The sequence below is a fragment of the Dermacentor variabilis genome, chromosome 1 (genome assembly GCF_050947875.1).
Source record: "Dermacentor variabilis isolate Ectoservices chromosome 1, ASM5094787v1, whole genome shotgun sequence".
In the NCBI taxonomy this organism is placed as follows: Eukaryota; Metazoa; Arthropoda; class Arachnida; order Ixodida; family Ixodidae; genus Dermacentor; species Dermacentor variabilis.
The window spans coordinates 250,007,096-250,020,908 of NC_134568.1; the positions used below are offsets into that span (position 1 = coordinate 250,007,096).

The following is a 13,813-nucleotide window of genomic DNA, read 5'->3' on the forward strand; positions in this document are numbered from 1 at the left end:
GGTTCGAGCGGCCGCTAATTAAGGTTCCGTGGCTGGTGATGTGCCAGGTGCCGGGTGATCGAGGTGTCTGGGGTGACGTCCAAGCGATGAGAAAAAGGGTTTATTTACAAACTTACGTGATGATGGTTTACATGTATACAAGCACACTTTTCAACTCTCAAACTCTGCTTTTTAGGCACTTCAATTCCCCCTTTCTGTCGTCGAGAGAATTCAATGTCCGTCTTACCGGCCAATCGGAATTGTCTCACAGCGTACAAAATCCCGCGCATGGTGGATCTTGCTCCGCCTCTGGTGTCCAAGCTTCCACCAGCTCTCGATGCAATGCAGATGCAATTTGATGGGAACCCTGGGTCGACGCGGTTCCTACGAAGTCGAATCGTCAGCGTAGGCTCTTTGCAGCAATTAGCATGTTGCACTAGGTCACTGACCCCTTCACAGTTTGGGGATTCCAGAAGTCGTCTCGTTCATCAGCTCCAGGTCGTTGACCAGACGAACACGTGAACCATGGTCACTTGTCAATCATCTTGACGTGACGCAGGCTTCGTCGCCAGCTCTTTGGCGTTGAAAAGGCGATGCAGCGTGAATGGTCCTTCATAGCAGCGCGCTCGCCGGTGTGCATCCTTTGTCCAGAAAGCTCGACAGGTACAACCGCATTGCACAGCTGCAGGTTTGCCGGTGAAGCATTCATTGTCAAGAAGGCCGCCGGGCACAACAGTGCTAAACGCCAATAGTAACAACCCCCCGAACAAAATTCATAAAAGTCGGGCTACACACGATTCTTCCCCGAAGTTAGCCTTTACTTAAATAATAATAAATGCAGGTGTTGCAAAACTAATGAACCCTGCCAACCTTTTTGGAGCAATTGGTTAAGATGAATAATAATAATAATAATAATAATAATAATAATAATAATAATAATAATAATAATAATAATAATTCCTACATTGTTATTATGTAAATACGACGTGTACCTCATTTTCGCTTAAAACTCAAGCAATAACCGGCGTAAGTACAAGTATGGTGCATTGCAGCGCCCTGCCCTCACACCACATACATGTAACGGCGGTAATGCGCTAAAAAACGAAATAACGCAGCGCTGACGTTTCTTTGCATTGCGAATGGTAGCGGTGACATTAAGATGTTTACCCATTACGTTCAAAGAAGTGTAATTCCATTAATTTTGTTGCAAGAGCGTATATTGGGAACCAGTAAAGCAGGAAGACAACAGACCAGGAGAGGGAGCCCGACAAGTCTAGGATACCATGGGACTTGTACATGGCCAATTTGTACATGGCCGATTATTTCTGTCTCTCATATTTATCTGTGCCCTGTCTTATAATGACGCACCGCATGTGTTATCTATTATCATAAGCATTAGGCCCGACTTTCTGGTGAAACCAGAGACAATGAGACGTAAGATTACATAGATCGGCGATGTCATGATTCTTACCGCGGAAGCTTGGGTCCTGTAACCAGCGTGACCTGTCTTTTTTTTTCTTTTTTTGTATATTGTTTATTTCACTCTGAGTGATGCAACTAGGAGTGCAATTACAGTAGTTGATAATGTTCCTGATAGATGTACTTTCTCCCTCTCACTTGTTATATCTTCATTTGAACGAAGAAGACGATGTGCACAGTGGTAGCACTGTAATCTTTCCCCACTGTAGGATATCAAACCAGAAACTTATCTTCCGGTTAACTTCCTTACTTCATTTCTGTCTCTGTCTGCGCAAGTCAGTCTCTGCTTGGACCGTACACTTCATATTTTAACGTTCCGCTCTTGACGCTGGCGGAAACAATTCAAACGACTACCAATCAATGGAGAACTTGTATTCGAATCATGATGAAGTGCTGCGAGTTAAGATATTCCTCATGACACTGCATCCGGCAAACAAAAAGAGAAAAAAAAGGAGGAAATAAAAAAGGAAAGAGAACTCTGGTTGGTGTTAGTGTCTGTTGACATCATGGGCGCACACTGCAACCTGAGAGATGAAGATCCACTGGCAAGAAGCAATCCCAATGCACGCCCCTGTGTTCAGAAATGCACTGCTCTGGAATCGCCGTGATCCCGTTTCCGTAGCCGCCCGCGTGAGGCCCTCGGGTCATCGACCGTGACATCAGACGTAGCCTTCCCCATCTCCCTCCGTTTCTGTCACCGCGCCGCCCAAATGGCACACATAGATGTGTGCCTTCAATGCAGGAGCCCGTCGAACGCGCCCTAGAAGTGCGCGTAGAATGTAACTATCGAGCGCGGTCCCTCCGCGGGCCGCACCATATGCGCGCGCGCGCGCCCGTCTCTCCATTCACTAAAAACCAGTTTCCTCCACGCGTTCCCGTTTCAGCCTTTGTCCTTCGCCCTCGGACACCGCCTCTCTCATGACGTCACGTGTGACGTCGCGCGCCGCTCGCCTTCGCCTCCGCAAGTGCCGGCGAGCGACGTCCACCGCGGGCGAGAAAGGAGCTGCGCCCGCCGCCAGACGCACGCCGCCGGCTCCCGAGACAGAGCAGCGTCCAAGCCGCGCGCCGAGAAAAAAGCAGCCGCCGAGCCGAAGGACGAGGGAGTTGCGCGGACACCGCCACTGACCGAGGGTCGCCTGCAGAGAAGGGGAGACAGCGGTGAGTGACTCCTCGGGAAAGCCGGGCGAAAGAGAGAGCGCTCCCAACCAACCGCTTGAACAGGTGGCTGCTTGGGCAGCGCTCCGAGCTCTAGCCCGTTCACGGGACGCTGGAGCGAAATCACGGCGAGAATGCCGCGGGTGGCAGGGAGGCGGGAGGGGGGTTACCGAGCGCTTCCCTCGATCCTCTTTGGGGGCCCACATGACGGGTCTGTTGGCTGCAGCGTAAACAAGTCTCCAGCGCGCGTCCGGTCACTCAACGCGCGCGCGCGTGAATGTTTGAAAACTTTGCACGGAACCGGCGGCTTCGTGTTTATCATTGGAAGGTTAAATCCCTCTCTCCTAATAAAGCAACACTACTGAAATGAAAACGTTTGCCGCCACCGCACGTTCATTCACACCGATGTTGAGGATATGACTGTCATTGCGTATATTCAATCTATCGGGAGTAAAATGGAAGAACTGACAGAAACAGACTGACAAGTGAGCTAGGTTGTGCTAAATGTTTCTTCGAGCAGGGGCGTACGTCGCCGGGCTATATGGGCCATACAATGGCGGCATTCCCCAATTACAGCCCTCTTTCTCACTCTCCTTGCGGTGTATGTACTAAGAGTTCACGTTCCAGTGGCGAATACCTAATAAATCTCTCGAAGGGCATCGAGCAATGGTTGGCATCGAAGGAACGCGGTCGAGAAGGCGCCAAACTGAACGGACACTAGCTGCTGAGAAACACTGTTTTGTACTCGCGCCGTTATCGGTCGCAAATCGCTTACAAGGCGCTCAGTGTTGCCTCAACCGCGCGCGGCACGTGCGCGCGACCGCTCGCACGCGCAATGGCTGCGGTCACGCAAACGGTCCGAGAACGCAGGCGGTGCGCGGCCTGTAGGATGCGGGCCGTGTACGGCGATCTCGGCGTCTTACGAGCACCAATGCCGGAGAACATGCGCGCAAAATTACTCGCCAACGACCGGGGAGGAGCGCCGCAGCGCGAGCACGCTCGTGAAGTCAACGGACGGCGACGTTGCACGCGAGGGGGGGCCTGATCGAAGGGTGCCGCGGGCGCATGCATGCGTTCTTCCGTCAGCTAAGACCCCCCTCTTTCCAGCCCTCTTTACCCTCCTATGCCAAGGTGCGCTCTTAAAAATGCCGTAGCGACCAACGCAGGGGTGTCAGTGCCGCTTCTCTCCGCATCGAGAAACGGTCACGCTTTTGACGTGTTTGCACTGCGCTCCTTTATCGCGCGGAGACCCGGACTGAGCGGCACGACTGCTGCCTGCACGTGTGGGACTGCCTTGCTTCGACAGAAACCGTGCGACTGGTTAAGTGGCAGAGCGCTAACTTCCCGAGTACACAAATACTAGATGTGTTGTTAGTTCGAACTGGTTCTGCGGCGTCGTGTAGCAGCAGTAGAGACACTTGGCGAAGACGTGCTTTCATGCTATAGGAGTGTTTCTCGAGTCGCCCTCTTGGATTCTTGGTTAACCACAGCACGTCGTCACTTTCGCTGCGCAGATTCGTGTTCCCAGAGTAGGAAAGACTAAATGTTCACGGAAGATGCCGTCCTTAGATTGCAGTTTTTTTGCGCATCATGGGTGCAATGCTAGAAATAGAAACGTGAAAAAGACGCACTGTTCGCGAATTATTGCCTTATATTTGACTTTTAGATTTACTGACGAGGGATGTTGCCTTTCGTTCGAACATAATGTCAGCTCGCCGGGCGTGTTTTCGCTGGAACGATGCGCCTATCATGCGTGCACTTCAACGAGGATCGCACACAACCTTATAAACAAAATCAGCCGCGAGCGCCTGCGGTAACAAAATAAAAAAAGATCTAAAACAGAAATAAACACGCTTTTGTACTCAACCACTGAACTACGCGTAAAGCATGTTTGCCCTTTCCTTGCGGACGGAGCTGGTGTTTTTCTTGAGTGCCTTGCACACGTTTTGTTGGCCTGTCATGTCGCCGACGTCGTCAGTGTTCGCTTTCATCAGCCTGGGTGTATTTAATACAGGGTGTTTAGCATTGCCTACTGTGTGTTTGTAGTGCGCCGACAGCGGCAGTACGCAGGAGCGGATACAAGGGCGATGTCCAGATACACGTATTCCAGCCGCCCTCTTGAATTTGTGCTGCCTATAGTCCTTCATGAAGTGCAATGTAAAGTACTTTAATTGAACCGCTAGTATTGGGTATGTTGTTTGTGAGTTTTGTTCTGGTTAGTGGTCAGGCATTGGAATTTTAAATACAGCATACGTCTAGATGTTATGCGCTACTATATTATCTTAGGTACTGACGAAAGCCATGCGCTCAAATGTGTCTGACATCTTGCCTTTAAACTGCTTGGCGGAGATCCCTACCAAAAAAAAAAAAAAAATGGAGACATGTCCATCCTTTGGAGATGATTGGCGACTTTAATGCGATTAGCAATCTGTCGTATGATGGGTGCGTAATTGGTGATTATAGCTTTTATACGATGATGCGGCCCATAACCAGTGGCACATACCTAGGGGCCCAAGCTGGTCCGATGGTCTGTTTTTAAACCCGGTTCGTCCAGCACGGTAGCCCGATGCTCTCTCCATTTGACCGTGGACTACTCAGTGACCCAACTTGGCGTGAAATAAGTTAGGCACAGACATACATACATGCTTTCAAATAGAAGCGTGAAGTTCCCAAATGATGTCGATCGCATTAAAACAGAGAAAAAAAGGGGTGGGCTGCTGCTGAGTCTGTTCCGTTCTGTAAATGTGGCACATGTACCATGAGTACATCGAAAGCTAAAACGAGGAGCGTTTGCATAAGGTTAAACAGCGTGCAATCATGGTCATCATCACGACCAGCACATTAACTGAGAAGCTGACCCATCGCCTAGGGAAAACATGGATTCACTCCTGGCCGTATGGCTGTTTCTCGCTCAGTTATACCACAGTTTACTTCCGCGCACATTCCTCTGGCGTTGTGACAACCTATGGACCGCATTCCCCCTTTTCATCACCGAGGGACATTTGCACGAAATATAGAAGCTCTTCAAGTTCTACTACTTCACCGGTAATGCACTCAGTAGTTTGAGTTATGCGCACAAATGCTGGCGAATAAAAGCGGCAAATGCTGTTTTGAGCCTCGCCCTGTGGTCAAGGCGCAGTTGCGGCAGCTGTTGCAACGACAGATCATTATTGCCTCGCGAGCGAATTCAAGGTTGTCAGCCGGCGTCTGGACGTTTATATATATACCCGCCTTCGTGCGGCGTCTCAGCGTAGGCGCACATAATTACAGAGGAATACTCGCGCAGTCCCTGCTCAAAGGAGCGTAACGGCGTGTCGCAACTAAGCCATATGCGTGAACCAAGTATCGAGTGAACGCGTATTTTAGATTCACATAGCAATCGAGACAAATCTGAAAGATGGTGAAACGCGTTGTTGCGAGTTTCGGATACCGAAAAACGAAAAAAAAAAATTATGCAGATTCAAAACACATCTTGGAATCTATGTGAAGCAGCTTTTTTCGTGAAGCGGTTAATGAAATGCTATTAGATTTGCCTATTTCATTCCCCTGCCTTTGGCCTAACGGAAACGTGTTCTCGCGCACCCGTGCTACGCAGTGTGGTACACACGCGGCGATCATCTCAAAGAGCTAGTTGGTTTTGGCACGTTGGATTGTGGCCTAACGGTTAGGGTACGGGGATTCGATCCCACTGTCGGGTACGTAATTCGATTTTTTTTTTCCACCTATAAGTGTGAACTATTGGGCCAAGAGAGCAGCAACACCCAGGAAAACCCGGGAGGGCTTGCGGCTTCGCTCAAAAATAATTCAAGCAGGAAGAGCAATTACAGGTCATTGATAGATTTCATCAGGACTGCACAATTTTTTTGTCCGTGGCCGTTAAGGCGGCTACCGAGTATATTGATGGCGCTGGCATCCTGGGCCTACATAACATGATTGTCTTCGTGTTATTCAATTCTGTTCGTGTTAGTCACCGCACCGACTTGGCCAATCCTAACGATAGCGTAAGCAGGTGCGCCACTGCAACTCGCGGCGACACGTGGAAGAGAATTGATTTGTTAAAGCAGTGCGTACAATGCAGTCGTAGCTCGGTCCCGCTTGGACGCAAGTAGCTGTAGCAGCGAAAACAAAGGATGTTACGCGACTCTTGAAAACGAGGCGCAGTGAACGTACAAAATAGAACAAGAGGCGAATTCACAAAGCTTTTCGTTCGTATGTGCCCTTTGCCATTGGCCGTAGGCCATCGCTAATAGTATGCCCAGCATCGGAATTGACTGAAATTTTCTCTTACGAACAATTCTAGCGTAAGAGTATTTTGTGAATATAGGCCCAGAAGAGCAGGCGGCATAATGCACGAGACCGTACACTTATGAGCTAGCACAGCAGAAAGTTATAACAGTTTATTTTTATTCAGCGCAAAACGAACAAGTGCACGCGATAAATCAGTGCTGCACAGCTCTATGTTAAACAACGCACAGTGAAAAAACAACCCCTCCTAATATTCATTTCAATAAAAAAAAAAAAACCCTGTGCGTCATGGGGTTTTCTTGGGCTTCGCTTGAGTGCTTAACCAAGTTGTCTGAGAAATAACGTTCCAATTGCGAGTCATCGCTTGAGGGTGCACGTTTTCTCGCGTACTTATAGTAGCTTTCCACTGTTTCAATCCGTAATAAAAATTTTCTTTTTCTTCGCCGTCTTTTGTTGCTGAAATACCATTTAATGAGAATCGCAATAACACTGATGGAGCAGAATAATATACAACACACAGAGACGCTCTTGCGCATTGCGCTGTGTTAAATGCTTTCTTTCGGTATAGCGCACAGCTTATAGGCGATGCACCCTCATAAATGTTTGCGCATTTTCTTCGGGTTTTCAAGCTCTTTACTCTCAACATGGCGTGGATTTGCGCTGCTTGGATTGTCTAAATTTGATAGTGCTTTAGAGTAACGTTGAAGAACACCGTTTCTTTTTTATCAACACTTTCATTCTGTGCTAACAGTTTATTGTCCTGAAGACAGCTTTGAAAGTGCGCGTGACCTGCAATGTTTTCTTTATAAAAAAAAAAAATGTTGCTTCACAGGCCGATTGATGACGACTTCGAGAACTACGTTTCGCGAATGTAATTGATGGGGAAAGCTTGCTATATATTAGAACATCTCGGTCCTGGCAATTATTTAATTGGTAAGGACGCCCCACCTCCATCTAGCCTGTCCTCAACCTTTTGTCGAACTACGAGAAAGGCTTCAATTTGTCTATTTTCAATGATGATCACATTGATGTATATTGATTGAATCAAAATTACAATCCATAAATTATCGAGTCCCGGCCGCGGTAGCTGTATTCAGATGGCGAAGGTGTGCAAGAACGCCCATGTACTGAAATTGTGTGCATGTTAAAGAATCCCGTGTGGTCAGATTCTAGGTTCATGATCTGTCTGTATGGTTTAGCATGCGTGTCAGGTGGAAATCATAAAAAGAGAGAAAAAGAAAAGGCACAAAAGCAACTAGCTAATCAATCCTTCCCACAGATGGAACCCTAACAACAGTGCGGAGAAAGGCGTTCACAACGGTCACGCCAGTATTGCCTCTCACGATTCTCCTTTGCGTAATGGTCTTACAAAACGTGCACGTCTGGCCACGGCTCTCATCAGAGGGCTTCGCGACACTCGTCGCTGTCGCGCGATAATGCCCGCGCTGCAGGCGACAGTGGCGCGCCCCTTGACGGGGAGCGTCTCCAGCGGCGTCCGCGCAGCGGGTGGCTTACGTCTGAGGATTGCGGGCACAGCGAGAGATTGCCCGCGCGCGCGTAACGCATGTAAGCGTAACCGCGATGGATGCAAGGGCGTGCGGCGTGACGAGCGCAGGTTTCCTTAATCAAGGATGCACGCGGCGGCTATCCGATACATGAATCGCGCACGAGCCGTCTCCGCTGCCACTGCGCGGCTGTGCGAAGGTGCGCTGCCGCCCTGTCTGTTTTGCAGTGCGGCCTCTGCGGGCGGGCAGAGAAATGGACGCACCCTAATGGGTATTTCAAGGCCCCCGCAGGGAGCGTGTCTTTGGGGCAAGCGTATACGTCTGGGTGGAAGGCATGCCAGCTGTTGCACCATGAATACCCATAGCATCGGGGAATTTCTGCGATCCTGCGCGTGCAGGTTCACTGGCGCTGGAGAGGTGGTGGTCTTCAGGTTTAGCGACATTTTGTTTGTGGGAGCACAGCAGGCTAGGCAGGATGATTAACTGACGTTCCTTCTTCCGTCGGAATGTGACAGGACCGATATTGACGTTTATGTTAACCGTTATGCATAATCCCTCGAGCAGTGCTGATTTCAGACACCCCTTCGCGCCCACGCGTGGATAACTTTGTGGCTGCGCCTTGACAGCTATACTTAGTGTACTCCCGACGAACGTGAATGATGAATACGTGGGCCTCACTCAACCTGCCATTGGTAATATTCCCTCTTGAAAGAGAGAAAGGACAAATGCAGGGAAGTTAACCGGAACATAAAATCTGGTTTGTTACCCACTGGAACACGGGTAAAGGGGAAGTAGAAATATAAGAAGGAAATAAGAAAGAGACACCGAACGCATGTACGCGACCGCAGGCATCCACAACACACGTTCGCAGCACAGGATCACATTTAACACCAGTCAGTGCTAAACCTTTAATAATCGTAGCGATGTATCTGTCGCCTTCTGTTGCGACGGATGCCGACGTCTAAATTCTAATATGGTTCGTTCCCAAAGTGGTCTGCCATGAGCGAGCTAGCGCACCAGTGAACGGTCGCCTGTGTATTCTCTGTCGAGGGCAAAGAATTCAAGGGCCTTCTCGCGACCACAGTCATCACTCGGCAGACACAGCGTCGTCGACAATTTCAATATGCAAGGCAAAAGACTTCGTAAAGGCTACTCCTAATCATAGCCAGCAAAGCAAAGGATGCCTCGCGCAGGCAGATTTTAGATGGGGCTTGAAGGTGGAGCGAAGAGTCGAGATGTTGCAGCGTGTGCTGCGCTGGAAACTATGACGTATACATTGACTGTGCTGCTACCTAGGACGCCGCAGTGGCCTGGAAGCCACCAAAGTGACATGGTGTCCGTTCTCCGGCTGAGTTGTAAAGAAAGAAAGAAAGAAAGAAAGGAAAAGAAGAAAACTTTCTCCAATCTCTAACACCACTTTATGTGATCTCGCGCCACATGCAGAGCTAATAGTAAGGACTGTAGCGCTGCCTTCTAGCCACAGAATACGGACCATTTTAGATGTTGTTCTAGGCATGATGAAATGAAGCGCGGCGAGAAGAGGTGCCAGTACCGCAGCCGCCGACGTCGTCGGGTGGGACTTCTTGAAACTGACATTGGCAGCTTTCACTGGGAAGACGATGGCCCCGGTCGAGCCTTCGTCGAATATTCAATTTCGCTGCTCACAGTCTGTATGCGTCGCAGTACTCTGTTCGTTGCTTTTGCAAGAAGCGCGCGACACTACACCTACCTCTTGAACGATAATTGCGATAATTGCAAGACAGAACCGGGAACACAACGCATAACAGCGCTGTTCGAAGTTTTCTAACAGGATGCCGTGCGAAACACAAGAGTTGGCATAGACCTTGTGCGCATAGCGAACTGCGGAGACCATGCACATTGCCAACACGCATTCATCAACTTTCGTTTTATTTCTTTATTAAGTCGGAAATATGTTGTGTAGTGTAAAATTGAACCGTTTCAGAGATAACATTGGACCGCGTAAATTTCGTTAATTCTGTCTAAAAAATACGCGCGTGATAAATTCCACCCTGTGCGGCCTCGTCCATTGAGTCGCAATCGTCAATCACGAAAAAAGAGTGCAGCCAGGAAAAATGACGAATGAGGGAAATTACTGCACTTGCCGCAAAAATGCAGCGATTGATGGATGGGGCTCATCCGTCGAAAGCAACACCTAGACTATGCAATGGGTAGCTCCGGGAGCTCGGCACACAAGTGTGTTGGCACTCCCGTTAGAACGCAGCCGCCGGAGCCGGGTACTGAACGCGCGATCTCGTGTTCACTAGCAAACCGCAATCGGACACAAGTAGGCTTCGGACGCCGTGCTGGTCACAACTATTTACTATAGGTCGGTAAAGTAACCGAACTCACTCGGACTCGTTCACTAAATAGACGATATAGGGCTCCTCTCAGACTCAGAAGAAATGAGACCTAGCCAGGCTTCACTCCGACTCATCGTTATTGTCTGATACTTTAAAGCTTTCTTTGCTTATATCGTGTCGAGTTTGCCGCAGTTGCTACGGCATGCTGCTGGAACGAAATTACGGCGGATATATTTGTGGATAGGTGTATGAAGGTTATATGTGCTCAGAATGCAAGTACCAGCAAGCGGGCTTATATAACCCATAATAACGCGGAGACAACCAATCTTCCTCTATTGCGTAGTGAAGTCCGTCTGCTCCTGAGACAGATTTCTTGTCGCCTCAGCAAAACTACCTGGTTTGATCAGCAAACTAAAAACTCGGAGTTATACTTTATAGACCCATGCATAAACTTATCAATGCCGGAAAGTCTAAGAGACAACAGAAAATTTGAAACATTGGTACACTGCCTGCGTCTTGGTACTGCATTTACGAAACACTTCTTGTACAGGATAAAACGTGTCTCTAGTCCGCAGTGTTCTTGTGGCCATCCAGACGAAGATGTGCATCATCTTCTTCTCGAGTGCACGAAATACGATACACAAAGAACGGTACTGCAAGCTAATTTGTTTATATTAGACAGAAGACCATTCACTCTAAAAAAGATACTTGGCCCATGGCCCACTGCGGGCCTTCGAAAAAGAGCGCTTCTTGCTCTGAAAAAGTTTTTAGAGGACACCAGCATTTTGGGAAAATATTGGGTATCAGATGATCCGAATACGCTAAATGAGTAACACAAGCGTTGTCCGTGCTTCCTAATTGGTTTATGTGGTGATCGCAACTTTTACGCAATATAATTCTGTTCTGTACTTGCAGTGCATTACATGTGTTGTGTGTTTTGGCTGTACAAAATATCTGATTTTATGATGCGTACGTGGACTGAACTAATGCACAGAACTTTGCGACTGATGTACTGTTGGACTGTATATTTTTTATTCATCCAGTGTTCTACTGAGGGCCATATTTCGTGTCGCTATTCTCCCTTTTTACGCAAATTTGTTTCCTTTGCCAAGTGACAAGGAGTAGCCGGTGCCACCATAAAGGCGCCAAGCTCTCCTAATATTCACTTCAATAATAAAAAAAAAAACTGTTTGCTAACCGACAACGTAGCGCCAGTAAGCGCACCTGTGTTCTGCGTAATAAAAATGTAAATTCGTACATAATACTTAAACTTATAATGCCGGCTCATAAGTACTTCTAAAGCACACCGACATGTTAATGGAATAGCGCATTATGTTCGACGTATTCTTCGAATTCCTTTGTTTTCTTTGATTTAGCCATTCAGTATATGCCACTAGGCGTGTGCCCATCTTGGCCAATCCGCCAGAATGGGTATGTTCCACTGCAACACAAGAGGTACGGAATCTTTCAATGTAGCTAGATATGTATCATACTTCTCTGTGCATACACCTGTCGTCGACATTCTTCCTTCGACACGCATCATACGTCGCCTTCGTACTCGTGGCATCACTGCGTAGACATCTGACATTGTACATCCTCCTGAGCAGTGCAGTGCATATAGATAAAAATTGCGCGAGATTAAAGTTGTGACCTTTTTGGTGGATAAAGATAAACATTACACAGCTTTGAATTACCATAGGCATTAACATGCTCACTCTATGTGTTTAAACACTTACTTTTGTATTCGCCAATCCTTCTGTACCCCATCTATCGCGTTCATTTCAATGTATCAGTTTCCAGGCTGACACAAAAGATGAAGCTGTACGCTGTACTAGCCGTTTTACACGCCAATTACCATCGGCGACAAAGAGAAATAAGCTCTGCCAGTGGTCAGACGCCATACCGGTGGTTGAGTTTCTCAAGCAGGTGGAGGCGATGATGAGTGAGAACCCTGAAAAGCGAATTATGGCCATTGTGGAGCAGCTCCAAGTGGCAGAGTCAGCAGCCAAGCTTTCAGTTCACGATGTCATTAAGCGCCACTCCTCAGGAACGGTTTTGCTTGCTTCCATTGGGCCTGGGCGACCAAAGCGTGACTGGCTGTGAAGTTCTGCTACTACCACGTCACCCTCATTGTATAGTTCCCTAGTTCTCACTGTAGAAATGCGGTGCTGCTATTTATAGGGGCGTCACTGATGGGGAGACTAATAGACACGCAATGCTAAAAACTCGCTAAAGGCTGCTCTTTTGTAACCACAGCCAAAAATCAGCACTCACTACCCGTTTAGAGTTTGCAACCGTTATCGAGGCCGAATTTAGTGAACAATTTAAGCTAGGCGCAGTTTTATTCAACATTCTTACAAAAACAACAGCAAAAAAAATCGTAAAAAACTTAAAAAGAATATATCGATTCTATCTGAAATATTGCTGCTATTCGTGAAGTCGTCTTTATGTCCTCAAATAACTAGCGCACCCGGTTACAGTAAACACATTTCCATGCATCGCTGTTAGTTGTATAGAAGTTAAAATACATACCGTTCGACTAAAGCGTCGCTTCACATAGATTCATTCCAACAAGTGCCTTGGACCTGCATAACTTTTATGTCCACTGTTGGAAGAACGCCTTCTTCCCAACGATCTCCAATTACACTTGTCTTGCCTCAACCGACTCCAGCATATGCCTGAAAATTTCCTAATATCGTCCCAACATCTAATCCTCTACAGTCCTCGATTTCGTTTCCATTCTCTTCGCGCCCATTCTGTTACTCACCAAGACCACCGGCTATCTGTGTACACGACATGCCCAACTCCGTTTCTAGTTATTAATCTTGGGTAGAATATCAGCTAAACCCCCTTGTTCTGTGATCCGTCTTCCTCTATCTTTACGTTACGCCTAACATTTTCGGCTCTATGCTCGTATCTTTCAAGTGTAAGCACCGTAGCGCAGTACTGGTATAATGCAATGATTATACTATACTTTTCTACCATATTCATTTAGTATCGGCTCATTTTGAACTCGCCACCACTTTCTCGTATTGGGCATGTCAATTTATCATTTGTTTCTAGCCTATTTCGTGGGCCGATCCCGAAGGTAATGCAGCATAAATATATGCATCACTAGGGCCACTGGCT

General features: G+C 47.8%; 1 protein-coding gene across 1 annotated transcript in view; it reads left to right on the forward strand.

The window, feature by feature from the left end:
- The first annotated feature begins 2,454 nt into the window (after window positions 1–2,454).
- Window positions 2,455–13,813, forward strand: part of LOC142560755 (uncharacterized) — a 56,777-nt gene continuing 45,418 nt past the window's right edge. The window contains exon 1 of the mRNA XM_075673080.1: window positions 2,455–2,616. The gene's annotated coding sequence lies outside the window, so the exon portion shown is untranslated. The remainder of the gene's footprint in view (window positions 2,617–13,813) is intronic.